Genomic DNA, 25,760 nt, shown 5'->3' on the forward strand with positions numbered 1-25,760 from the left:
CATATATTTAGATATCTGGCGACGCATAGCGTGTCATCCACCATATATATGCAGCTTAATGCACATTTGCCCCATTTTGATTTTAAATGATTTTTAGGTGGTTTTAACTCTCCATTTTGGAAGTTTTAGGTATTGATTGTGTATTATTGTACATGTATAGTGTAAGATTTTATTATTTATTATTTATAAATTTATTTGATTACCCGATATTTAATTGTTTTATTGTGTAGAAGAACAGTCCTTAAAACATACCTTCATAACTGAATGATCAGACTCTTTAAATGGGATCGGACTTTAGAGATCTAAATTGGCCAAGATTATTGATATGGTGGTGGGATGAAATTAATATCGGTTAAATACTGTATTTGGGAGGTTTTTTCCACTCATTTATTCTCCCCGATGTATGTAGTGGACTGCTCTTCAATATGATTCTATTGTGTAGAAATGTGTTTTGCAGTATTGATACAGTGTATGTATAATTACCAGTTTATGGGCCGCTGCCAGCTGGTCAGTGATCTCCTATGACTCAAGGCGGCCCCGCTCTGCAGATCGTTGCACTTACACTAGTAGCCGGCAGCGGAGGGGGTTAACCACTCGAGGAGGAGTGAGATAAAAGGATGTGAAGGTGCCGCGCGCCCACACCCTCAGTAGAAGTCACTGTTGTGACGAAACATGTCAGGGAGTGAGCGCGCGGCCACCCGGACTTTAACACAGTGACGAGCGCCTGAGGAGTTTCTCTCTTATCTTCTTGAGGCTGACGAGCAGGAGAGGATTGGTGAGCGGTGAGCTGCCCGGCAGCGCTACGGCTGTGCATATTTATTCATGTTTTTTAACAATTTGTTTAATGTGAGTGCATTGAGTGGGGTTTTTTTTTGGGGGGCTGAGTAGTTAATAAAAATTGTATTGATATACTACCCTATGAGCCCTCTATCTCTTTATCTCGCTCTGCACACACTTTCTGGATGAGCCTGGAGATTGTACCTGTTGAGTCTCTGATCTGTGAATGGAGAGACGTCTGGTTCGGATACCGGCGATTCAGTGGATCTGATTGATTTACCTGGCTGATCTTATGATTCTAAGATGATTTTAACCTTCGAGGTCTGGTGAGTGAGCATTGCCCTAGGGGTCACGAGGTGTGGTGGAAGCCTGCATCTATCTTGGATTATTGATCCTTATTGCACGGACTTTGCTTTTTCACAGACTTTTTCATTCTAAAAGGGGTCACTCTTTTAATAAGCGCTGCTCATGTATTGGACTTACTATTGTTCTTTACTGTGTTGAGTTTGATGCATTGTTCACATTGAGTTATTTATTGAGTAGCAGCTACCTAGCTTCATCGATTATCTCCGCAGCGCGGGGTGATTGAGATATTAATTTGTTCTCTTTGATTTTACTATCTCGGGCCTTTGATTTATCATGTCAGGGGGTCAGGAGTATTTAAAGAGGAAGTTCCATTTTTGGGTGGGACTCCGCTTTAAAAACATCCCCCAAAAATAGGGGGGTTGTCTTATACGCGGAGTATACATATCTCCAAGGTAAGTACACAAGGTGTAATCTCTCAAAGCGCTGGCTGGATGTGCGGAAATACTGTGCCGGTATGTTCCATAGCTTCGGCTACATACAGTATACCCTGCTGAGCCATTCACAGTGAGCGATGTATTCTATTATTGAATACAAAGCCACCTCAAATTGGCTGAGTCAGAGAGAGTAACATCATCAGCCCGCCTCTCTGACTCCGCCAATCTGAGCAGGCGTTGTATTCAATAATAGACTACATCGCTCATCGTGATTGGCTCAGCATGTTATACTGTATGTAGCCGAAGCTACGGTACATACCGGTACAATATTCACGCACATCCAGCCAGCGCTTTGAGAGATTACACCCTGTGTACTTACCTTGGAGATTAATAGGGTGCATACTGGTACATAGGGTAATAGGGTACAACTCATTACAATATTCCTGCACATCCAGCCAGTGCTTTGAGAGTTTATACCCTGTGTACTTACCTTGGAGATTAATAGGGGCGTTTGTGTACTTACCCTGCTTGGAGATTATTAGGGATGTTTGTTTTGGGCTATGTAAAGTACTCCTCACGTTTTATACTCTGTTACGGTACAGAAGGGGGGTAGTCTTATATGGCGAGTATAGCCCAAAACCTAAGTTTTATTAGGGGGTCGTCTTATGTTCCCAGTCGTCTTATACGCTGACAAATACGGTATCATTTTTTTTCTTTATATATGTCAGTTTTGCTGCAGCAGGTTCTATACACGGGACAGATGCACTACTTTACAGGCAGATTGGGGGTACTCCCCAGGCACAATATTTAGAGGAATTTTTCATTTTTATTGCTTTCACCTTAGGCATTATTAAAATCACTGCTCCTGTAAAAACGATTTTTTAAAAAACATTTTTTACATTGATACATGTCCCCCAGGGTAATACCCAGGCCCCCATACCCTTTTTATGACCAATAACTTGCATATACAGTGGTGATTGAAAGTTTGGGCACCCCAGGTAAAAATTTGTATTAATGTGCATAAAGAAGCCAAGGAAAGATGGAAAAATCTCCAAAAGGCATCAAATTACAGATTAGACATTCTTATAATATGTCAACAAAAGTTAGATTTTATTTCCATCATTTACACTTTCAAAATTACAGAAAACAAAAAAATGGTGTCTGCAAAAGTCTGGGCACCCTGCAGAATTTATAGCATGCACTGCCCCCTTTGCAAGGCTGAGTCCTGTCAGTGTCATGGATTGTTCTCAATCATCGTCTGGAAAGACCAGGTGATGTCAATCTCAAAGGTTTTAAATGCCCAGACTCATCTCACCTTGCCCCAACAATCAGCACCATGGGATCTTTTAAGTATGGATAATCAAACTTTTCAAAAGTTCGGTTCGGCCAGAACATCCGAACTTCCCGAAAGTTCGGCCCGGATTTCAGAACCCCATTGAAATCAATGGGACCCGAACTTCGGTAATCAAAAAACACAATTTCTCTATCGCTCATTGACAGACGTAGTCCTCGGTGATACAGCACCTTCAGGTTATGTTGCCTCCACAGGAGCAGGACTAGACAGGAAACTAAAATGCTCTGGCCACACCTTAGGGGCAGTCCCAGAGGGTATATCCTCTCTCTCTCTGCCTCAGCAAATCAGTTTTTTTCTGTCTAGTCAGGAGTAAGGACCTAGATACCTTGCTGGGATCTTCGGTCCTGGCAAGATTTTTTTCTTAAAAAGATTTTTTAGACAGCTTTTTTCTCCAGTGTTCCTGTGAGATCTTCAAGCAAGAAAGCTGAACTGGGCGACGGGCTGGATTTTGAGATCCGGTGGTCACCCCAGTTCAGCCTACGAGCGCGTGCAGGCCATAGCTCCGCGCTGGGTCGGCCGCGACAGAGTCCCACTGGGGGACTGACCCCGCGAGTTAAACGTCTCGCTGAAACGCCAAGGACCGTGAGTCACGGCGTCCGTATTGGTCGACAGCTCTCCCGCCCCGGTGGAGAGGGGTACTGTCAGGAGTTGGTGCCCGCCTGGTTCCGGTATGGTGGGTAGTATGTTCCCCCTTTTCCCCTGATGGGTCTTGTGGTGAACGCGGGCCCCTCTCTGCATGGTAAGATAGAGTCCCCCTCTATCCTATAACATGGCACAGATCCCCCTACTTTGAGTGTGATTTTATGTGCAAAAAGCCAGGAGGCTTGGTTTGGGAGCTAACAATCTAATTGTATACATGTTAAAAAGATTGTAATCAGTGGCAGTCTGGGAATCTTACTGTGATAATAATAAAGTACCTACCAGTCAGAAGCCACGGACATGTAGACTGCCTTCCTAGTCAAATCTCCAGCTATAGCAGGCCTTCCGAACGGCCATGCGGTCCGCCAGGGCCGGTACCGCCAACCACGCCAAATCCCCATGCAGAGAAGGTGTTGTGTGCTCTGCAGCACACCGCTATTCGGTACAGGCCGCCGCCATTTTTTTTGCTGGATCGCACGAGCCGCCATTTTGGCGTAGCCTCGTGTCTCCAGCATGGGGGCGGCCATGTTTGAGGTGATCCAAACACCTCGTGGAGCTAGGGGAGGCGCCGGAAGGCGTGCAGAGGGGCGGAGCCGCCTCCTTTCTTCCTGGGCAGCCAGCCAAAAGACTTCCTGTTTGTGAAGACAGCGCTGTAACCTGTTGCAGTTAAACTCTGAGCATCAAGTGGTGAGCCTGGGGGTCTATCTCTCTCTCTCTCTCTCGATCGATAGGGATCCCTAGCAGGTAACACTAAGGGGCTTTTGTGGCGCTGGGGGTCTGGAAAAAAAAAAAAAAAAGTTTTTTTTATTTTATTTTGAATTGTATTATCCGGGAAGTTACTGGAATAATCATGGACCCTGCCACACAAATTCCCCCACCTGTTTCCCTCGAGGGGGCCACGGGACCCGCCGGTGCACAGAGTATGGATGCATTTACAGCAGTTTTGGAGTCTTTGGTGGCTCGGGTGGAGGCAGCCTGTCAGGGACGGGGGTCAAGGAAGCGACCCCCGCCTACCCCTATATTATCTGACACCTCTGACTCAGATTCAGAGATGGTCACTGCAGCTGCAGGTCCCTCTGCAAGGGCTGTTACCTCAGGTAAAGCTCCCTCAGACAGTGAGGAGGACGTTCCTTCTCCCGCTATAATTCAGGAAGAAGCATTGGTGGACGCACTAGTTGTGGCAGTGCGGGAAACCTTAAGACTTGAGGTTTTACCGGCAGAAGCAACTGAAACAGAGATTCCCTTTGGTACTAACAAGCCCATCAAAACGGTGAAGGTTTTTCCTGTACCCAAGTGTTTTGGTAATAAAATTAAAGGAGAATGGGAGCATTCTAAGCGCCAAGCGTATTGCTAGACGCTATCCATTTGAGGAATCCTTCATTAAGAAATGGACGGTACCACCAGTGGTGGATCCACCTATTTCCAGGCTGAATAAAGCCACGGTTATCCCAGTGGAGGACACTTCGTCCTTTAAGGATCCGGTGGATCGGAAGATGGAAGCAGAGTCCCGCACTATCTTCTCTCTGATAGGGTCAGCATTTAGACCAGTAATTGTTATTGGTCTAGTTTCCCAGACACTTACGGAATGGGCGAGATTGGTACGCCAAGACCTTAGGGGAAAAGATATTCCCCAGGAAACATCTGATTTGATGGAACAGATTATACAAGGGCTACAGTTTATCTGTGACGCAGCCTTGGACACTACTCCCCTATTAGGGCATGCATCTATGTCAGCGGTAATCCTCAGACTTGTGCTGTGGTTAAAATGCTGGTCAGCTGACCTAGGTTCCAAAAAGACCTTGACGAATCTCCCCTTTCAGGGGAATCGTCTATTTGGGGCCACCCTAGATGAAATTATTAAGGATGCCACGGGGGGCAAGAGCACTTTCTTGCCACAGGCTGTTAAAGCTAAGGGACCTCGCAACAAGCGAGGACCTTTCTTTACCGCCCATAAAGGGTTCGTACGCCCGGCTGGAACAAGCGGGAAAGGCAAGACTCCTCCAGGAGGGTTCAAGAAGGGCTGGTCGGACAAACAGAGGACCGACTCAGCCAAACCCGAAGCAAAGGATTACACAGCCTGAAGGTGCGCCCCCACCCGGGTTGAGGGTGGGGGGACGTTTTCACCGGTATTCAGGACATTAGATCGAGCATCGACTACTACTACCGGTGCGATTCTTCCCTTCCAACATTTAAGTACTACAGGGAGCGGTAGTCACCGTTCCCTGAATAGATCTTTTCCTTTACCTTTTCCTAAGATTAGTCTCTATTCCCCACAGGAATCGGATCTGGTTGACCAGACAGACCAAGAAGCCTCTAGCAGGGTGACTTCGGTCCCTGAGGTTCAACCAGAAAAGATCACCCTTCCTGATAGGAATCAGGTATCTGATAAATGTGTGGGAACAGAAAACGACCAGACTTTCTCGGATGGTCGGGGCCAGATAGCTCTAGGGACGCCTGGTTCAGATCCAGTCAGCAACAGTGGTCCTAGAGATTCTAGGCTGTCCTAGTCAAGCTGGCTTGGCCGACTTGGACATGCTAGTCGCAGATGTTCCGTGGGAACTTCGTCTCAGGGAATGTCTGTGGTCTCAAGGACCAATTTACCATCGTGCTTTACAGTCGCTGGTTTTAATGGCCTGGCCATTGAGACCCAAGTACTGAAGGACAGAGGTTTGTCAGCTTCAGTCATTCCTACCCTTATTAAAGCAAGGAAAGCGACTTCCAGCAAGGTCTATTATCACACATGGAAGACTTATATTGCGTGGTGCGAATCTTTAGGATTTCCTCCACGTACCTATTCGGTGACTCGAATATTGGCTTTTTTGCAAAAAGGGGTTGAGCAGAAACTAGCCTTGAGCACCATCAAGGGTCAAGTTTCAGCATTAGCAATCTTCTTTCAGAAACCTTTAGCTACCAAGTCCTTGGTGCGGAATTTCATCCAGGGGGTGCGGCACCTGGCTCCACCAGTCCGCGCGCCCTTACCGCCCTGGGATCTTAATTTAGTTTTGTCGGTTCTACAGAAACCTCCCTTTGAAAACATCAGGGAGATTCCCTTGCTTACTTTATCCCAGAAGGTGGCCTTCTTGGTGGCTATCACTTCTGCTCGCAGGGTGTCAGAACTGGCTGCATTATCATGCCAGTCCCCATACCTAGTGATTCATAGGGATAAGGTAGTACTTCATACTAAGCCATCCTTTCTTCCTAAGGTGGTTTCAGATTTTCATCTGAATGAAGATATTGTACTACCTTCCTTGTGTCCTCAGCCCAATCATCATCGGGAACATGCGTTGCATTCCTTAGATGTGGTTCGGGCAATCAGGGTATACCTGAAAGCTACGGAATCATTCCGTAAGACGGATTCACTTTTTGTGATCACGGATGGCCCCAGAAAGGGGTTGCCTGCATCTGCCGCGACCATTGCCAAATGGATTAGACAGACGGTGGTACAGGCTTATTCTATTAAGGGTCAGAGTCCTCCGTTCCCTGTTAGGGCGCACTCCACTCGAGCGCTCAGTACTTCCTGGGCCTTTCGCCATCAGGCGTCAGTGGTCCAGGTATGTAAGGCGGCCACCTGGTCGTCGGTACATACCTTTACAAAATTCTATAAAATTGATGTGATGGCATCGGCGGATGCCTCATTTGGCCGCAAGGTTTTGCAGGCCGCAATTTGAGGAGACCGGTGGTCTACCTCGAGGGTTTTTTTTTTTCTGTTTGAAAAATTTCTTTTTGTTGAGTCTCATCATTAAGGATGAGCATTGTAAACTTCTAGTTGGCACCGGTTGGGCCTTCTAGATTGGGATTTGATTTCCAGTTTCCCACCCCTCATTTGTGATACTGCTCTGGGACTTCCCGAAGGTGCTGTATCACCGAGGACTACGTCTGTCAATGAGCGATAGAGAAAAATGGATTTTTGTAAAATCTTACCGTAAAATCCTTTTCTCTTAGCTCATGTTTTTTGAGTTGGGTTGGGTTAAATTCTCTAAAGACTGCTTTTGTGACATAACTGATTTGCTGAGGCAGAGAGAGAGAGGATATACCCTCTGGGACTGCCCCTAAGGTGTGGCCAGAGCATTTTAATTTCCTGTCTAGTCCTGCTCCTGTGGAGGCAACATAACCCGAAGGTGCTGTATCACCGAGGACTACGTCTGTCAATGAGCTAAGAGAAAAGGATTTTACGGTAAGATTTTACAAAAATCCATTTTTTGAAGCCCTAAAACCCAATAAATGACCCTAAAAAGTGCCTAGGGTTCTGGGTCATGCCCCAGGGACTATTAATCACACAAAAAAAGTTCTTAAAATTTGTCATTTTTGATAGAGAGCAAATTATTGAAAAAAAAAAATAAAATAAAAATTTCTTTGGATTTAGTATTTGGGGGGGGGGGGGGGTCTAAAAAGTGTACCTGTGAAGTTTCAGCTCTGTAGCATGTCCAGAACCATAAAAAAAAAAAATCATTTGTATTATGTCACTTATGGAACAGGGATATGGCTTCGCTATTTTCACACCTTGCCGGTTTAGTATCAAGCGTTTTTTTGGGCATTTTTTGGGGGTTATTGGAGGCAGGCAAAACATCAGAACTTCTGTGTAGGGGTAAATATACACACATACTTATATGTATATATACCCATACACATATATAGGTGTGAAAGGAGCAGAACACTATACTTGCGCTAATTAAATAATTAACACCAATATGGCTCCGCTCCTATAACACCTATATATGTGTAAGTGTAAAATACATATAAGTGTGTGTGTATATATACCCCTATACAGAAGTTCAGATGTTTTGCCTGCCTCCAAAGACCCCAAAACCTGGGCGTTTTTTTTTTGGCGCTGGCGTTTTTTTGGGTTCTTTGGAGGCAGGCAAAACATCTGAACTTCTGTATAGCGGTATACAGTGGGTACGGAAAGTATTCAGACCCCCTTAAATTTTTCACTCTTTGTTATATTGCAGCCATTTGCTAAAATCATTTAAGTTCATTCTTCTTCCTCATGAATGTACACATAGCACCCCATACTGACAGAAAAACACAGAATTGTTGACATTGTTGCAGATTTATTAAAAAAGAAAAACTGAAATATCACATGGTCCTAAGTATTCAGACCCTTTGCTGTGACACTCATATATTTAACTCAGGTGCTTTCCATTTCTTCTGATCATCCTTGAAATGGTTCTACACCTTCATTTGAGACCAGCTGTGTTTGATTATACTGATTGGACTTGATTAGGAAAGCCACACACCTGTCTATATAAGACATTCCAGATCACAATGCATGTCAGAGCAAATGAGAATCATGAGGTCAAAGGAACTGCCTGAAGAGCTCAGAGACAGAATTGTGGCAAGGCACATATCTGGCCAAGGTTACAAAAAGATTTCTGCTGCACTTAAGGTTCCTAAGAGCACAGTGGCCTCCATAATCCTCAAATGGAAGACGTTTGGGACGACCAGAACCCTTCCTAGAGCTGGCCGTCCGGCCAAACTGAGCTATCGGGGGAGAAGAGCCTTGGTGAGAGAGGTAAAGAAGAACCCAAAGATCACTGTGGCTGAGCTCCAGAGATGCAGTCAGGAGATGGGAGAAAGTTGTAGAAAGTCAACCATCACTGCAGCCCTCCACCAGTCGGGGCCTTATGGCAGAGTGGCCCGACGGAAGCCTCTCCTCAGTGTAAGACACATGAAAGCCCGCATGGAGTTTGCTAAAAAACACCTGAAGTACTCCAAGATGGTGAGAAATAAGATTCTCTGGTCTGATGAGACCAAAATAGAACTTTTTGGCCTTAATTCTAAGCGGTATGTGTGGAGAAAACCAGGCAATGCTCATCACCTGCCCAATACAGTCCCAACAGTGAAGCATGGTGGTGGCAGCATCATGCTGTGGGGGTGTTTTTCAGCTGCAGGGACAGGACGACTGGTTGCAATCGAGGGAAAGATGAATGCGGCCAAGTACAGGGATATCCTGGACAAAAACCTTCTCCAGAGTGCTCTCGACCTCAGACTGGGCCGCAGGTTTACCTTCCAACAAGACAATGACCCTAAGCACACAGCTAAAATAACGAAGGAGTGGCTTCACAACAACTCCGTGGCTGTTCTTGAATGGCCCAGCCAGAGCCCTGACTTAAACCCAATTGAGCATCTCTGGAGAGACCTAAAAATGGCTGTCCACCAACGTTTACCATCCAACCTGACAGAACTGGAGAGGATCTGCAAGGAGGAATGGCAGAGGATCCCCAAATCCAGGTGTGAAAGACTTGTTGCATTCCCAAAAAGACTCCTGGCTGTATTAGATCAAAAGGGGGCTTCTACTAAATACTGAGCAAAGGGTCTGAATACTTAGGACCATGTGATATTTCAGTTTTTCTTTTTTAATAAATCTGCAACAATGTCAACAATTCTGTGTTTTTCTGTCAGTATGGGGTGCTATGTGTACATTCATGAGGAAGAAGAATGAACTTAAATGATTTTAGCAAATGGCTGCAATATAACAAAGAGTGAAAAATGTAAGGGGGTCTGAATACTTTCCGTACCCACTGTATATGTATATATATATATATATATATATATATATATATATATACACACACCCACTTATATGTATTTTACACTTACACATCTGTGTGTAATCAGGTGTGATAGGAGCGGAGCCATATTGGTGTTAATTATTTAATTAGCGCAAGTATAGTGTTCTGCTCCTTTCACACCTATATATGTGCAAGTGTATATATACATACATGGGTGTGTATATATACCCCCTATACACATATTCAGATGTCATGCCTGACTCAAAACATGTCCTCAAAAAATCCCTATAAACGCCTGCAGCCAAAAAGCAGGCTGACAGGTGAGAAGCCATATCAGTGCTCTGAATGTGACCTAAGAGAAACGATCTTTCTCTTACGTCCTCCGACAGTCGCCGCCTCTTCATATTCGTCACTAATGGGGTTATTGACCTTTGCTCCTTAGGAGTAGCTAGGCAACAGAATATATTAATATCAAAGCTTTTTGCATATCCCACCCCTAGGGGGTGGTCCCCTCAGTCAATACCTCCTTGCTTCCTGCTTACCAACTCAGTTTCACTTGCCTAGCTCAGGAGTATGCAGGCTATTTCTGTGCTGGGGCTCTTAGTCTCAGCCACTTTTCTCTTTTTTGGTTTTATTTGAAGTTTTTTTCTCTTCCTTTTACTTAGCTGTTTATTTCCAGCGTTAGTTCTTCCGATGAAGATGATCGTGCGGAGCTGGGTCTCAGTCTGGCCACCCTGGATCCCAGGGCTCAGGGCCAGGGGTTTCCCAGCCTGCCATCGAGCGTTCAGCTTAGGTTTTGCCCTGGCAAATTGAACGACCCATCCCTGTTCGCTGCAGGGATGCTATCGGTGAGGTGGCTACCTCACTGGACGCCATTGCGGTTTCGCACCGCAACTCCGCTGCGTCATGTTGGCGACACTACCTGTCCTCAGTACTGCGGTTTGGTCGCTGGAGCGGGCTCCCCACGCCATCCGGATGGTAAGTGTATTTCTCTGTGGGGACCTGTCTTGTTGGGTGTCAGTCTGGGACTGTGTGACCTTGCATGTCTGTGTGGCTGCTGTGCTCCCTGTCAGCTCCTGTGTGCACTTGCTGCCTGTGTGTGGGCTGTGAGGGGGGGGGGGGGCTCTCCCGCTCTGCTGGGTGTCATGTGAAGCTGTACAATTTCTGACATGCTGTGCGGCGATCCGCCATTTTTTCTGAGGCAATGTTCATGGTGGCAGGTCCTGTGAGGTTCTGCACACGTTTTGGCACCAAAGCGCCGCCATTTTGAGCGGCGAACGATCCCCCGTGTCAGCGCCATGTTCTCTTTGCCCAGGGTTTTGTCCTCAGCCAGCAGCCATGTTTGTGTAGCCTTACAGAGGCTTCATAGGGGCGGTCAGTCTTGCATCACTTCCTTTTCCTCTGAGACAGCGATTGGTGCAGCACCCTGTGTGAGCTTTCCAGGTTTTTATATCTCCTTTTTTCCTGTATACCTTGTCCAGTTTCTTATCCCTGTGGGGGTCAGTGTGTTCAGTGGGTGCGGTGGACAGCGCTCGCCGCGATCTTAAAGGGGCAGTACCCTTTATTAATTTTTTGCTGGGGCATGGATTCTCAGGATTGCAAGTTTCCTCCCACCCTGGTGGGGGGCCAAGGGGCTGCTGCTTCCCCCGAGGTGGCTGATCAGGCCATTATTGTGGCAAACTTGGCTGCTCAGGTGCAGATGCTGGTGGCTGATAGATCCACAAAACGGCCCAGGGTGTCTATTTCCTCTGATTCAGAGGGCGATGGGGCTGCTATGGCTGGAGTGCCCCTCTCAGGGTCTCGCTCATCCCTGGACCTTGCGGGGTCTGACGGGGAGGCTGAGGTAGAAGGGATTGATAATTCTCCCCCTAGCTCGTCTGAAGAGCTTGCACTCATGGATGAGTTGGTTGCTTCTATCAAGCAAACGCTGCATTTGCAGGATGAACCATGTCCTCCTGCTTTGTCCTCTTATGGGACGCAGAGAAAATGCAAAACATTGCAGGTTTTTCCTTGCTCTACAGAATTTCAGCGCGCGGTTGATGAGCAATGGCGCAATTTAAAAAAGCCTTTTGCTGTGCCGAGTAGGTTCAAACTGCGTTATCCGTTTACACCGGCTACTGATGAGCGTTGGTGTGTACCACCTCAGGTGGATCACGCGGTGGCGATTTTGAATAAATCGACTGCGATCCCTGCTGAGGATACCCCGGTGTTCCGGGACCCTACGGACAGGAGATTGGAATCTCTGGCTGGTCATGCTTATACGGTTGCTGGTTCTATGCTGAAGCCTATTTTTGCTTCCATTATGGCAGCCCAGGCTATTGCGGATTGGACGCAGGTGCTCAGGCGCACTCTGGTGGCTGATTCTGTCCCGCCGACAACTTTGGCTATGGTGGATCAGATTCATCAGGGTGTCATGTATTTGTGTGATGCGGACTTGGATTTAGTCCCTTTGGCGGCGCGCCTTTCTAATGTGGCGGTCTTGAACCGTCGCCTGATTTGGTTGAAATGTTGGTCGGTTGACCAATCTTCTCGCAAGACTCTGGCAAATTTGCCCTACGCGGGATCTCGCCTTTTTGGCGAATCTTTGGATACTCTGATAAAGGGTATTTCTGGGGGTAAGAGCACTCTATTGCCCCAGACTCACAAAAATAAGTTTGTTCGTGTTAAGAAGAATGCTTCGTTTAGGCCCTCTCAGGGGTCCTTTCATGCCTTTCGGTCGCACTATAAGGGCAAGCCCTTCAAAGGCCAAGGCTCCCAGAAGAAGCCGTGGGCAGGTAAGCAGAAGTCCGGCCAGTCCGGGTCCGCTGCCCATAACAATACGGTCTGAAGGGGTGCCCTCACCCAGTTCTGGGGTGGGGGGACGTTTTCTCGGTTTTCTTCAACCCTGGCTAGACCGCGTTCGGGACAGGTGGGTTCAGGAAATCGTTCGATCTGGATACAAGATCGAGTTTCTCTCTCGGCCGGCGGGCAGATTTTTCCCCTCAAACCTTCAGCTGACTCCGGAGCGCTTGCAGGACCTGCACCTGGCGGTGCGGGACCTGCGGGCCCAGGGAGTGGTGGTTCCGGGGCCTCATCGGGACAGATTTCGGGGGTTCTATTCCAATCTGTTCACTGTGCCCAGGAAGGAGGGCAAAGTACGTCCGATTCTGGACTTGAAAGCTCTGAATCGTTTTGTGCGGGTTCGCAAGTTTCGCATGGAATCCCTGCGCTCGGTGGTGGCTGCCCTGGTTCCGGGGGAATTCATGGCCTCCATCGACTTGAAGGATGCGTATCTGCACATCCCCATTTTGGAGGGTCACCAGAGGTTCCTTCGTTTTTGCCATTGCGGAGGATCATTATCAATTCGTGGCGTTGCCTTTCGGTCTCGCTTCGGCTCCTCGGGTTTTCCCCAAGGTGCTTGCGCCGGTTCTGGCTTTACTGAGAGCCCAGGGCATTTCTGTCCTGGGGTATCTGGACAATATCCTGATTCGGTCCACGACCGCTTGGGGTCTGGTGAACGACCTGTCCATCACGATGCAGACTCTGCAGGAATTCGGCTGGACGATAAATTTTCAAAAATCGACGTTGTGTCCGTCGGTTCGTCTTCCCTACCTGGGGATGATTCTGGACTCTGTTCAGGCGAAGGTCTTCCTGCCGGGAGACAAGCTTCGGACACTTCAGTGCGAAGTCAGGTCCCTCAGGGACGATCAGTGCTCGTCCCTCCGGACGTGTATGAGGTGTCTGGGATTGATGGTTTCGGCCTTCGAGGCGATTCCCTTCGCCCAGTTTCACACACGAGCGCTTCAGGCGGAGGTCCTGGCCGTGTGGGACGGGCGTCCGCAATCTCTGGATCTGCGTATTTCGTTGAGCCGCCACACCCGAAGGGGTCTTTTGTGGTGGCTCCAGTCCCCGTCTTGTCCGCCCAGGGAACTTGGTCGGAGGAGGAGGCTTCCCTTCCGATCAACATTCTGGAATTGGGAGCGATAAATCTCTGTCTTCTGCGTTGGACGGACAGGCTTCGGGGCCGTCCAGTTCGGGTGCAGACGGACAATGCCACAGCGGTGGCCTACATCAACCACCAAGGGGGCACCAGGAGTGCCCGAGCGGCTCGGTAAGTAGCCGACATTCTGTCTTGGGCCGAGACGCACATCCCGGCGATCTCTGCAGTTCACATTCCGGGGGTGGAAAACTGGCCGGCGGATTATCTGAGCCGCCAGACCCTGGACCAGGGGGAATGGTCCCTTCACCCGGATGTCTTCCAGATGTTGTGCGCGAAGTGGGGGTCCCCAGATGTGGACCTGTTCGCGTCTCGTCTAAATCACAAGGTGCAAAGGTTCGTGGCAAGGACGCGCGATCCTCGGGCAGACGCCTCGGACGCGTTAGTGACGCCCTGGCATCAGTATCGTCTGATGTATGCCTTTCCACCGATTCAGCTGCTGTCCAGGTTCCTTCGCAGGTTGGCCTCGGACCCGAAAACGGTGATTCTGGTGGCACCGGACTGGCCTTGCCGGTCTTGGTACGTGGATATTGTGAATCTGGCGGTCGACGCTCCATGGTGTCTGCCTCTTCGAGCAGACCTTTTGTCTCAAGGACCAATATTCCATCCTGCTTTACAGTCGCTGGCTTTAATGGCCTGGCTGTTAAAAGCCAAGTCTTGAAGGATAGGGGTCTCTCCCCTGAGGTCATTCCCACTTTGATCAAGGCCAGGAAGGCCTCTTCGGGGAAGATTTACTACCGTACTTGGAAGGCGTATTTTGCCTGGTGTGAGTCCAGGGGGTATTCCCCTCGCTCATACTCGGTGTCGAGAGTGTTGGCTTTCCTTCAAACGGGCGTGGACCAGTGTTTGGCATTGGACACGATTAAGGGTCAGATTTCTGCGCTGGCCATTCTTTTCCAACGTCCTGTGGCATCTAACTCTTTGGTTAGCACCTTTGTTCAAGGGGTGCGACACTTGGCCCCTCCTAGGAGGGAGCCTTTGCCTCCATGGGATTTAAACCTTGTTCTATCCGTGTTGCAACATGCTCCTTTTGAAAATATCAGGGAGATCTCGTTGTCTTTGTTGTCCAAGAAGGTTGCCTTCTTAGTGGCGATTACTTCGGCACGCAGGGTGTCGGAGCTGGCGGCTTTGTCCTGCATGTCTCCGTATTTGGTGATTCACTTGGATAAGGTGGTCTTGCGACCTAATCCGTCTTTTCTTCCGAAGAGGATCTCGGAATTTCACCTCAATGAGGACATTGTCTTGCCTTCGCTTTGCGCGAAGCCTAAGCATCCGAAGGAGGTGGCTTTACATTCTTTGGATGTTGTTAGGGCGATCAGGGTTTACCTGTCATCGACTAAATCCTTTCGCAAGTCGGATTCCCTCTTTGTCCTTCCTGAGGGACCTCGGAAGGGCTTGGCGGCGGCGGCTTCTACCATCGCCAAATGGATCAGACAGACCATTGAGCAGGCCTATGCTTTGAGGGGGAAGGTTCCTCCCGTGCCTGTGAAGGCGCACTCTACCAGATCTCTGAGTACGTCTTGGGCCTGTCATAATCGGGCTTCTGTGGCCCAGGTGTGTAAGGCGGCGACTTGGTCGTCCGTTCACACCTTTTCCAAATTCTACAAGGAGGATGTTCAGGCATCGGCAGATGCTTCCTTTGGCCGTAAAGTTCTTAGTGCGGCAGTTCCTTAGAGTCCCTTGTTTGGGCCCTTGGCTGTTGGGGTATTTTTACCCCTGTGTTACTTGTTTTTTCCTGGGTTGTTGCTCCTGTTGAGCACATTTTTCCTGTTGCCCAGTTGGTTCTCTAGCCTTGGTAAGGTTCCTTTCTCTGATGTGGGTATTGCGTTGCTTTAGGCGCGGCTGCTGTTTTTTCCCACCCCTCATGTCTACACTGCTTTGGGACGTCCCCATTAGTGACGAATATGAAGAGGCGGCGACTGTCGGAGGACGTAAGAGAAAACTGAATTTTTGTAAAATCTTACCTGTAAAATTCCTTTCTCTGAGTCCTCCGACAGTCGCCGCCCCCGCCCCTCTTTTGGGGGTTGGTTTATGTACTCTACTGCTATTCTACTGAAACTGAGTTGGTAAGCAGGAAGCAAGGAGGTATTGACTGAGGGGACCACCCCCTAGGGGTGGGATATGCAAAAAGCTTTGATATTAATATATTCTGTTGCCTAGCTACTCCTACGGAGCAAAGGTCAATAACCCCATTAGTGACGAATATGAAGAGGCGGCGACTGTCGGAGGACTCAGAGAAAGGAATTTTACAGGTAAGATTTTACAAAAATTCAATTTTTCTCTATAGCGGTCACCCTGATATGGAAGGGTTTGGTCACCCTGCCATAGCAGTCAGAGTCAGTTCACCCTACACTACATTACGGTCACCCTGGCACTTAACACTTTCCCTACAGAAACTCAATTTTTGCATCTAACTAAAGTAGAAAATAGCACCCTAACTACACTAGATATCCCTTTCCTGACACTAATAAATGCTAAATGACACTTTTGAAGCAAAATTAACAGAACTGCTTCCACTCTCTTCCATGTCCCTGTATTACAATGCTAGGAATTTGCCGGGGCTATCTTATATACTGGGGGGGGCGTATTCACTAATGATTGGCCTAGGGACCCCCTAGTCACTCCAATCACATTCCTAGCATTCTCCTGCCCCCTCAATTGGCTTTTACTAATGGTTCTGGTCCAATCACTGGCTTTTAAAGCCCATTTCCTGTCCCATTGCATTTTGGTCGGTTCTGGTTGCCGAATTCCAAACTTTTTCAGCAAAAAGTTCTAAATTCGGCCGAACCTCGAACAGCCAATGTTCGGGTTGAACCGATGGTCGACCCGAACCGTTCGATCATCCCTACTTCTAAGCAGTTGTCTAGAAAACTGAAAATAGCTGACGCTCACAAAGCTGGAGAAGGCTATAAGAAGATAGCAAATCGTTTTCAGATGTCAATATCCTCTGTTCGGAATGTAATTAAGAAATGGCAGTCACCAGGAACGGTGGAAGTTAAAGCAAGATCTGGAAGACCAAGAAAAATATCAGACAGAACAGCTCACAGGATTGTGAAAAAAACAATTCAAAACCCACGTTTGACTGCACGATCCCTCCAGAAAGATCTGGCAGGACACTGGAGTTGTGGTACACTATTCCAGTATAAAGAGATACTTGTACAAATATGGTCTTCATTGAAGAGTCATGAGAAGAAAACCTCTTCTACGTCCTCACCACAAAAATCAGCGTTTGAACTTTGCAAATGAACATATAGACAAGCCTGATGCATTTTGGAAACAAGTTCTGTGGACCGATGAGGTTAAAATTTAACTTTCTCTTACGTCCTCCGACAGTCGCCGCCTCTTCATATTCGTCACATATGGGGTATTAGACTTTGCTCCGAAGGAGTAGCTAGGCAACAGAATATGTTAACATTAAAGCTTTTAACATATCCCACCCCCACGGGGTGGTCCCCTCAGTCAATACCCTCCTACTTCCTGCAACCATATCTCAGTTTTAATGTCTAGCTTGTCAGGAGTGGCTGGCTCTCTCTGTGCTGGGGTTTTCTGCCCCAGGCTCTTTCTTCTTTTTGAAATTTTGTTTTGAGTTTTCTCTCTACCTTTACTTAGCTGTTATTTTTGTCAGCGTTAGTTAGTTCTTCTGATGAAGAGGATCATGCGGGCTGATCCCCCTGGTCGCAGGTCGTGGGTCAGTGGCTTCCCAGTCTGCCATCGAGCGTTCAGCCAGGTAACGCTCCTGGCACAGTGAACGACCCATCCCTGTTCGGCGCAGGGATGATTGGTGAGGTGGCTACCTCACTGGACGCTGTGCGGTTTCTTAACCCCCATTTTGTGCGTCTTGTATGCGACTCTCCCTGCCTCATGTGCAGCGGCTTGTTCGCCTGTGCGGGTCCCCCACGCCATGTGAGGTAAGTGTATTTATGTGGGGACCTGTCTGTCTGGGGGGGTGTCAGTCTGGGACTGTGTAACCTGCCTCTATTCACACTGCTTGTCTCCCTATCTCTCGGCTGCATGCTGTGGGCTGCAAGGGGGGGGGGGAGCTGTGTGACACTGTGTGTGTCAGCCTGGTCAGTGTGTGAAGCTGTGTGCTGTGGGGCATGTTTTTTTGGCATGTTTGGGCATATACAGCGATCGCTGCGGCGATCTGACATGTATTCTGATACTGGGATGTCATGTGTGCTTTACTGCACTGTGGAGCGGCGGTTTCGGCGCCAAACGGCGCCATTTTGCCTACACTCGCTCCGGCCGCATGTTTTACATGCATGGCGGCCATTTTCTTGTAGCCTCCATAGGCTTACATAGAGCGCCCTGGCAGCATCACTTCCTCTTTCCAGGAACACCGATCGAGGCAGCAGCAGCGGCGAGGGTCTCCTCAGGTTTTATCCTTCTGTTCTTGCTATCCATTGCCTGTGTTCAGTTTGCATATTCCCTGTGGGGGTCTCAGTGTGCTTGAGTGTGGTGCGGTGGGCTGCGCTTACCGCGCTTGCTTAAAAGGGGCAGTTAACCCTTTATTGTCTGGCATTACAGGGGCAATGGATTCTCAGGAGGGGAAATTTCCTACAGCCTTGGTGGAAAGCCAGGGGACCGCTCTTTCCCCCCAGGGGGGGATTTAGCCACTATTGTGGCTGGCCTTGCTGCTCAGGTTCAGAAGCTGGTGGCTGCTCAATCTACTAAAAGGCCCAGAGTTGCTCTTTCCTCTGATTCTGAGGGTGAAGGTGATGGGGCTGTTATGGCGGGGGCCTCCTTATCGGGGTCCCGCTCCTCTCTAGATCTAGTAGGGTCCGAGGTGGAGGCTGAAGTTTAGGGGGTTGATAATTCTCCCCCTGGCTCGCCTGAAGAGCTTGCAATCATGGATGAGTTGATTGCTTCCATAAAGCAAACGCTGCGTTTGCAGGATGAAGTGTGTCCCCCCGCCGCCTTGGCGGCTTATGGGACGCAGAGAAAACGCAGGACGCCGCAGGTTTTTCCCTGCAATGATGATTTTCAGCGCGCTGTTAAGGAACAATGGCGCAATCTGCGCAAACCTTTTGCTGTACCAAGTAGATTCAAGTTGCGTTATCCTTTCTCGCCTTCCACTGATGAAAGGTGGTGTGTGCCTCCCCCAGTGGATCACGCAATTGCGGTTTTAAACAAATCCACTGCGATTCCTGCAGAGGATTCCCCTGTGTTCCATGATGCCACGGATAGGAGATTGGAGTCTCTTGCCCGTCATACTTATTCTGTTACGGGCTCTATGCTTAAGGCTCTGTTTGCTTCTCTCATGGCGGCTCAGGCGATCGCAAGTTGGACGCAGATGCTTAGGCGCGTCCTAGTGGCCGATTCGGCCTCGCCGGCGACCCTGGTTATGGTGGATCAAATCCACCAGGGTGTCATGTATCTGTGTGATGCGGACCTGGACCTGGTTCCGTTGGCTGCACGTGTGCACAGCGTGGCGGTGTTGTCTCGCCGCCTGGTTTGGTTTAAATGTTGGTCGGTGGACCAGTCCTCCCGTAAGACCTTAGCCAATCTACCTTATGATGGGTCTCGCCTTTTTGGGGAGTCCTTGGATGTGTTGATTAAGGGGATCACCGGGGGTAAGAGCACTCTCTTGCCCCATTTCCCCAAGGCTAAGGGGGCTTCTGGCAAGAAGCATGCTAATTTTCGGCCCCCTCAGGGGTCCTTTCGTGCCTTTCGGCCGCACTACAAGGGCAAGCCGTTCAAAGGTCAAGGCTCTCAGAAGAAGCCCTGGTCTGGAAAACAGAAGTCCGGCCAATCCGGATCTGCAGCCCATAACAGTTCGGCCTGAAGGGGCGCCCTCACCCAGTTTTGGGGTGGGGGGACGCTTGCTCGGTTTTCTTCAGCCCTGGTTGGCCCGTGTGCGGGACAGATGGGTTCAGGAAATCGTTCGATCTGGTTACAAGATCGAGTTTCTCTCTCGGCCGGAGAGCAGATTTTTTCCCTCAAATCTTCAACTGTCTCCAGAGCGTTTGCGGGACCTGCGCCTGGCGGTGCGGGACCTGAGGGCTCAGGGAGTGGTGGTTCCGGTGCCTCATCGGGACAGATTTCGGGGGTTTTATTCCAATCTGTTCACCGTGCCCAGAAAGGAGGGCAAGGTTCGTCCAATTCTGGACTTGAAGGCTCTGAACCGCTCTGTGCGGGTTCGCAAGTTCCGCATGGAATCCCTGCGGTCGGTGGTGGCTGCCCTGGTTCCGGGGGAATTCATGGCCTCCATCGATTTGAAGGATGCGTATCTTCACATCCCCGTTTTCGAGGGTCACCAGAGGTTCCTTCGATTTGCCATTGCGGAGGATCACTACCAGTTCGTGGCGTTGCCTTTTGGTCTCGCCTCGGCTCCGCGGGTCTTCACCAAGGTGCTTGCACCGGTTCTGGCGTTATTGAGGGCCCAGGGCATTTCTGTCCTGGGGTATCTGGACGACATTCTGGTTCGGTCTGCAACCAGCCAGGGTCTGGAGAAGGACCTGTCTGTCACGATGCAAACTCTGCAAGAGTTTGGTTGGACGATAAATTTTCCAAAGTCGACACTGAGTCCGTCGGTTCGTCTTCCCTACCTGGGAATGATTCTGGACTCGGTGCAGGCGAAGGTCTTCCTGCCGGAAGACAAACTCAGAACTCTCCAGGAGGAAGTCAGGTCCCTCAGGGACATTCCGCACTCGTCTCTGCGGACGTGCATGAGATGTCTGGGATTGATGGTCTCGGCTTTCGAGGCGATTCCCTTCGCCCAGTTTCACACGCGGGGTCTCCAAGCGGAGATCCTGTCCAGGTGGGACGGGCGACCTCAATCTCTGGATCTTCAAATTTCGTTGAGTCATCGCACCAGAAGAACCCTTCTGTGGTGGCTCCAGTCCCCGTTGGTGTCCGGGGGCAAGTCGTTTCGTCCTGTCTCGTGGACGGTGATCACCACGGATGCCAGCCTGTCGGGCTGGGGTGGTGTTCTGGGCGTTCTGTCCGCCCAGGGAACTTGGTCGGAGGGGGAATCTTCCCTTCCGATCAACATTCTGGAATTGCGTGCGATAAGTCTCTGTCTTCATCGCTGGACGGACCGGCTGCAGGGCTGCCCGGTTCGGGTGCAGACGGACAATGCCACGGCGGTGGTCTACATCAACCACCAAGGGGGCACCAGGAGTGCCCGAGCGGCTCGAGAAGTGGCCGACATTCTGTCTTGGGCCGAGACTCATGTCCCGGCGATAACGGCGGTTCACATTCCGGGGGTGGAGAACTGGCAGGCGGACTATCTGAGTCGCCAGACCCTGGATCAGGGGGAATGGTCTCTCCACCCGGCTGTCTTCCAGATGTTGTGCGTGAAGTGGGGTCTTCCAGATGTGGACCTGTTCGCGTCTCGCCTCAACAACAAGGTGAGAAGATTCGTGGCAAGGACGCGCGACCCTCGGGCAGACGCGTCGGACGCGTTAGTGGCCCCGTGGCATCAGTACAGGCTGATGTACGCGTTTCCACCGATTCAGTTGCTGTCCAGGTTCCTTCGCAGGTTACACTCGGAACGCAGCACGGTGATTCTTGTGGCACCGGACTGGCCTCGCCGGTCCTGGTACGCAGACCTCGTGAATCTGGCGGTCGACGCCCCGTGGCGTCTGCCTCTTCGAGACGATCTACTGTCTCAAGGACCGATATACCATCCTGCTTTACAGTCGCTGGCTTTGACGGCCTGGCTGTTGAGACCGAGGTCCTGAGGGAGAAGGGTCTCTCTCCAGAGGTCGTTCATACTTTGATCAACGCGAGGAAGTCTTCCTCGGGGAAGGTTTATTACCGTACTTGGAAGGCCTATTTTGCCTGGTGTGAGTCCAGGGGGTTTTCACCCCGCACGTACTCGGTTTCCCGTGTGCTGTCTTTCCTTCAAACGGGTGTTGATCAGCGTTTGGCGCTGGCTACGATAAAGGGTCAGGTGTCTGCGCTGGCCGTTCTGTTTCAACGTCCCGTGGCTTCCAACTCCTTGGTTGGCACTTTTGTTCAGGGTGTGCGGCATCTGGTTCCTCCTAGGAGGGATCCTTTGCCCCCTTGGGACTTGAATCTCGTTCTGTCTGTGTTGCAACGTGCTCCTTTTGAACAGATCAGGGAGATCTCGTTGTCTATGTTGTCCAAAAAGGTCGCCTTTTTGGTGGCGATCACTTCGGCTCGCAGAGTGTCGGAGCTGGCGGCTTTGTCCTGCAAGTCTCCGTACCTGGTTGTTCATTTGGATAAGGTGGTCTTGCGACCTAATCCTTCTTTTCTTCCGAAACGAGTTTCGGAATTCCATCTTAATGAGGATATTGTCTTACCTTCGCTGTGCGCGAAGCCTAAACATCCAAAGGAGGTGAGCTTGCATTCTCTGGATGTTGTTCGGGCGATAAGGGTTTACCTTAATTCGACTGAGTCTTTTCGAAAGACGGACTCTTTGTTTGTTCTTCCAGAGGGTCCTCGGAAGGGCATGGCGGCTTCGGCCTCTACCATCGCCAAATGGATCAGGCAGACCATTGAACAGGCCTATGCTTTGCAGGGGAAGGTTCCCCCTGTGCCTGTGAAGGCGCACTCTACTAGATCTTTGAGTACGTCTTGGGCCTGTCGTCATGGGGCTTCTGTAGCCCAGGTGTGTAAGGCGGCGACTTGGTCGACCGTGCACACTTTCACAAAATTCTACAAAGTAGATGTTCAGGCATCGGCGGATGCTTCCTTTGGCCGCAAGGTTCTTAGTGCGGCTGTTCCCTAGGGTCCCTTGTTGGGGACTCCTGGCTGTTGGGATAAGTTTTGTATCCCCTGGTTTTTTGTCTTTTCCTGGGTTGTTGCTCCTGTTGAGCACTTGTTTTTTCCTGTTGCCCAGCTGGTTTCCTTCCTTTGGTAAGGTTCCTTTCTTTGATGCGGAAACTGCGTTGCCTTTTCGGCGCGGATGCGTTTCCCACCCCTCATGTTTGCACTGCTTTGGGACATCCCCATATGTGACGAATATGAAGAGGCGGCGACTGTCGGAGGACGTAAGAGAAAACGGAATTTTTGTAAAATCTTACCTGTAAAATTCCTTTCTCGGAGTCCTCCGACAGTCGCCGCCCCCGCCCCTCTTTTGGGGTTTGGTTGTGTACTCTACTGCTATTCCACTAAAACTGAGATATGGTTGCAGGAAGTAGGAGGGTATTGACTGAGGGGACCACCCCGTGGGGGTGGGATATGTTAAAAGCTTTAATGTTAACATATTCTGTTGCCTAGCTACTCCTTCGGAGCAAAGTCTAATACCCCATATGTGACGAATATGAAGAGGCGGCGACTGTCGGAGGACTCAGAGAAAGGAATTTTACAGGTAAGATTTTACAAAAATTCATTTTTTTGGCCGGAATGAGCAAAGGTACGTTTGGAGAAGAAGGGGCACAGAATTTAATTAAAAGAACCTCTGTCCTACTGTTAAGCATGGGGGTGGATCAATCAGGCTTTGGGGTTGTATTGCAGCCAGTGGCACAGGGAACATCTCACGAGTAGAAGGAAAAATGGATTCAATAAAATTTCAGCAAATTTTGGATGGTAACTTGATGCCATCTGTGAAAAAGCTGAAGTTAAAAGAGGATGGCTTCTACAAATGGATAATGTTCCTAAACACACCTCCAACTCCACGGGGGATTACATCAAGAGGCATAAACTGAAGGTTTTGCCATGGCCTTCACAATCTCCAGACCTCAACATAATTGAAAATCTATGGATAGACCTTAAAAGAGCAGTGCGTGACAGACAGCCCAGAAATCTCAAAGAACTGGAAGACTTTTGTAAGGAAGAATGGGCAAAGATACCTCAAACAAGAATTGAAAGACTCTTGGCTGGCTACAAAAAGCGTTTACAAGCTGTGATACTTGCCAAAGGGGGCAGTACAAGATATTAACTCTGCAGGGTGCCCAAACGTTTGCAGACACCATTTTTTTGTTTTCTGTTATTTTGAAAGTGTAAATGATGGAAATAAAATCTAACTTTTGTTGACAAATTATAAGAATGTCTAATTTGTAATTTGATGCCTTTTGGAGATTTTTCCATCTTTCCTTGGCTTCTTTATGCACATTAATACAAATTTTTACGTGGGGTGCCCAAACTTTCGATCACTACTGTAAGCCTTAAGAATGGCGACTTTTGATTTTTCAAGTTCGAGTCATATAGACTTTAATAAAGTTAGCAGATTGGGTCCAAACTTTTTACACAGGGGGTGTTTAGCTCATAACTATTAATTAGCATCTCTTTAATGGTTCCAGGTTTTATCATTTTAGCACCGTTCTGATGATTTGTGACTCTTCTGGGTATTTTTCCTTCACCCCTACATTTATCTGTTTGCAGATATTGCTGTGGGTTATTTCAGAATTTCAGTCCTTTCTTAGCAGGTGTGCTGCTGTGTCCCTTAATGTGAGCCCACCACGTTTAGGTTGCAAAGGTCTGTCCTCTCTGAAAGATGGTCCATAATCTTTCCCCTCACTTATATTAGGATTTTCATAGCTGCTTTCACTTATCAAAGACAAAGCCTGTGCTTTTACCTGGAGAAGGTATGCCATACCTCTGTTCTCTGCATTGCATACTACTTCTCCCTGAAGGTGTTCCATGATGTACTCACAGATCTCTATCTCACTTTAACCTGTCGGATGAAAAACCACTTTACCTTCTTTTTCCTGCATTCAGGTAGCCAGTGAGTGCAGCTGACTCTCAGAAAATGTTTGCGATCGCTTCTAAATGTGTCTCTGCAGCTTCTTTACTGATGGTGGATCAGCAATTTTGTATTCTGTGCTGCCTCCCTGAATTCTGCCACCTTAACCACTTAAGCCCCGGAAGATTTTACCCCCTTCCTGACCAGGGCCTATTTTGCGATTCGCCACTGCGTGACTTTAACGGACAATTGCGCGGTCGTGCGACGCTGTACCTAAACGAATTTGACGTCCTTTTTTTTCCCACAAACAGAGCTTTCTTTTGGTGGTATTTGATCACCTGTGTGATTTTTTTGATCATGCGCTATAAACAAAAAAAGAGCGACAATTTTGCAAAAATAACAATATTTTTCAAATTTTTTTATATGAAATTCCCCAAAAAAAAAAAAAATGTAAAAATCTAAATTCTGCCAATTTGTTTTATGCTACATATGTTTGGTAAAAAAATCTCAAAAAGCATATTTTGATTGGTTTGCGCAAAAGTTATCGCGTTTACTAACAAAGGGAAAGATTTGTCATTTTTATTGTTTTTTTTTTTTAGCGAGTAATGGCGGCGATCTGCGATTTTTTTTTTTTTTTTTTTTTGCAGGGACTGCGACATTGCGGCGGACAGATCGGACCCTTGACTGACATTTTTGACACTTTTGGGGTTACCAGTGACATTACTGCAGTAATCAGTGCTATACATATGCACTGTTACTGCAAAAATGACACTGGCAGTGAAGGAGTTAACTGTATTGGAGAGGGAGGGGTTAAGTGTGACCCTAGATGCATGATTCTAACTGTGATTGGCTGTGGCTACATGTGTAAGAACAGAGATCAACGGTCCTACATAGTAGAACCGTGTGATCTCCATTCTTACACAGGGGAGAATGACAGGCGGCTTTATTTACATTAGCCGCCTGCCTTTCTTCTGGTGTAACGGACGATTGCGAGTGCCCAGCGGACATAGTGTCCACCGGGCACACGCGCGGGGGGGGTCCGTGACCGCGCGGGAGCGCGCCTCCGGTGGCGCACGCTCGCTCCCTAGAGCCTCACAGGCTAGCGACGTAGTACTACGTCGCTTTGCCTGTGAGGGGCTGTCCACCGCAGTAAACGGTTGGCAAGCGG

General features: G+C 48.8%; 2 protein-coding genes across 2 annotated transcripts in view; one reads left to right on the plus strand and one right to left on the minus strand.

Annotated features, from left to right (window-relative positions):
- Window positions 1-25,760, minus strand: part of LOC309569498 (NACHT, LRR and PYD domains-containing protein 12-like) — a 1,417,729-nt gene that overhangs the window by 779,622 nt on the left and 612,347 nt on the right. The gene's annotated exons all lie outside the window — the stretch shown is intronic.
- LOC309569499 (NACHT, LRR and PYD domains-containing protein 12-like) overlaps window positions 1-25,760 on the plus strand; it is a 362,685-nt gene that overhangs the window by 103,617 nt on the left and 233,308 nt on the right. The window lies entirely within an intron of this gene.

This window comes from Pelophylax lessonae (genome assembly GCF_965119305.1).
Source record: "Pelophylax lessonae genome assembly, chromosome: 13".
Classification (NCBI taxonomy): domain Eukaryota; kingdom Metazoa; phylum Chordata; class Amphibia; order Anura; family Ranidae; genus Pelophylax; species Pelophylax lessonae.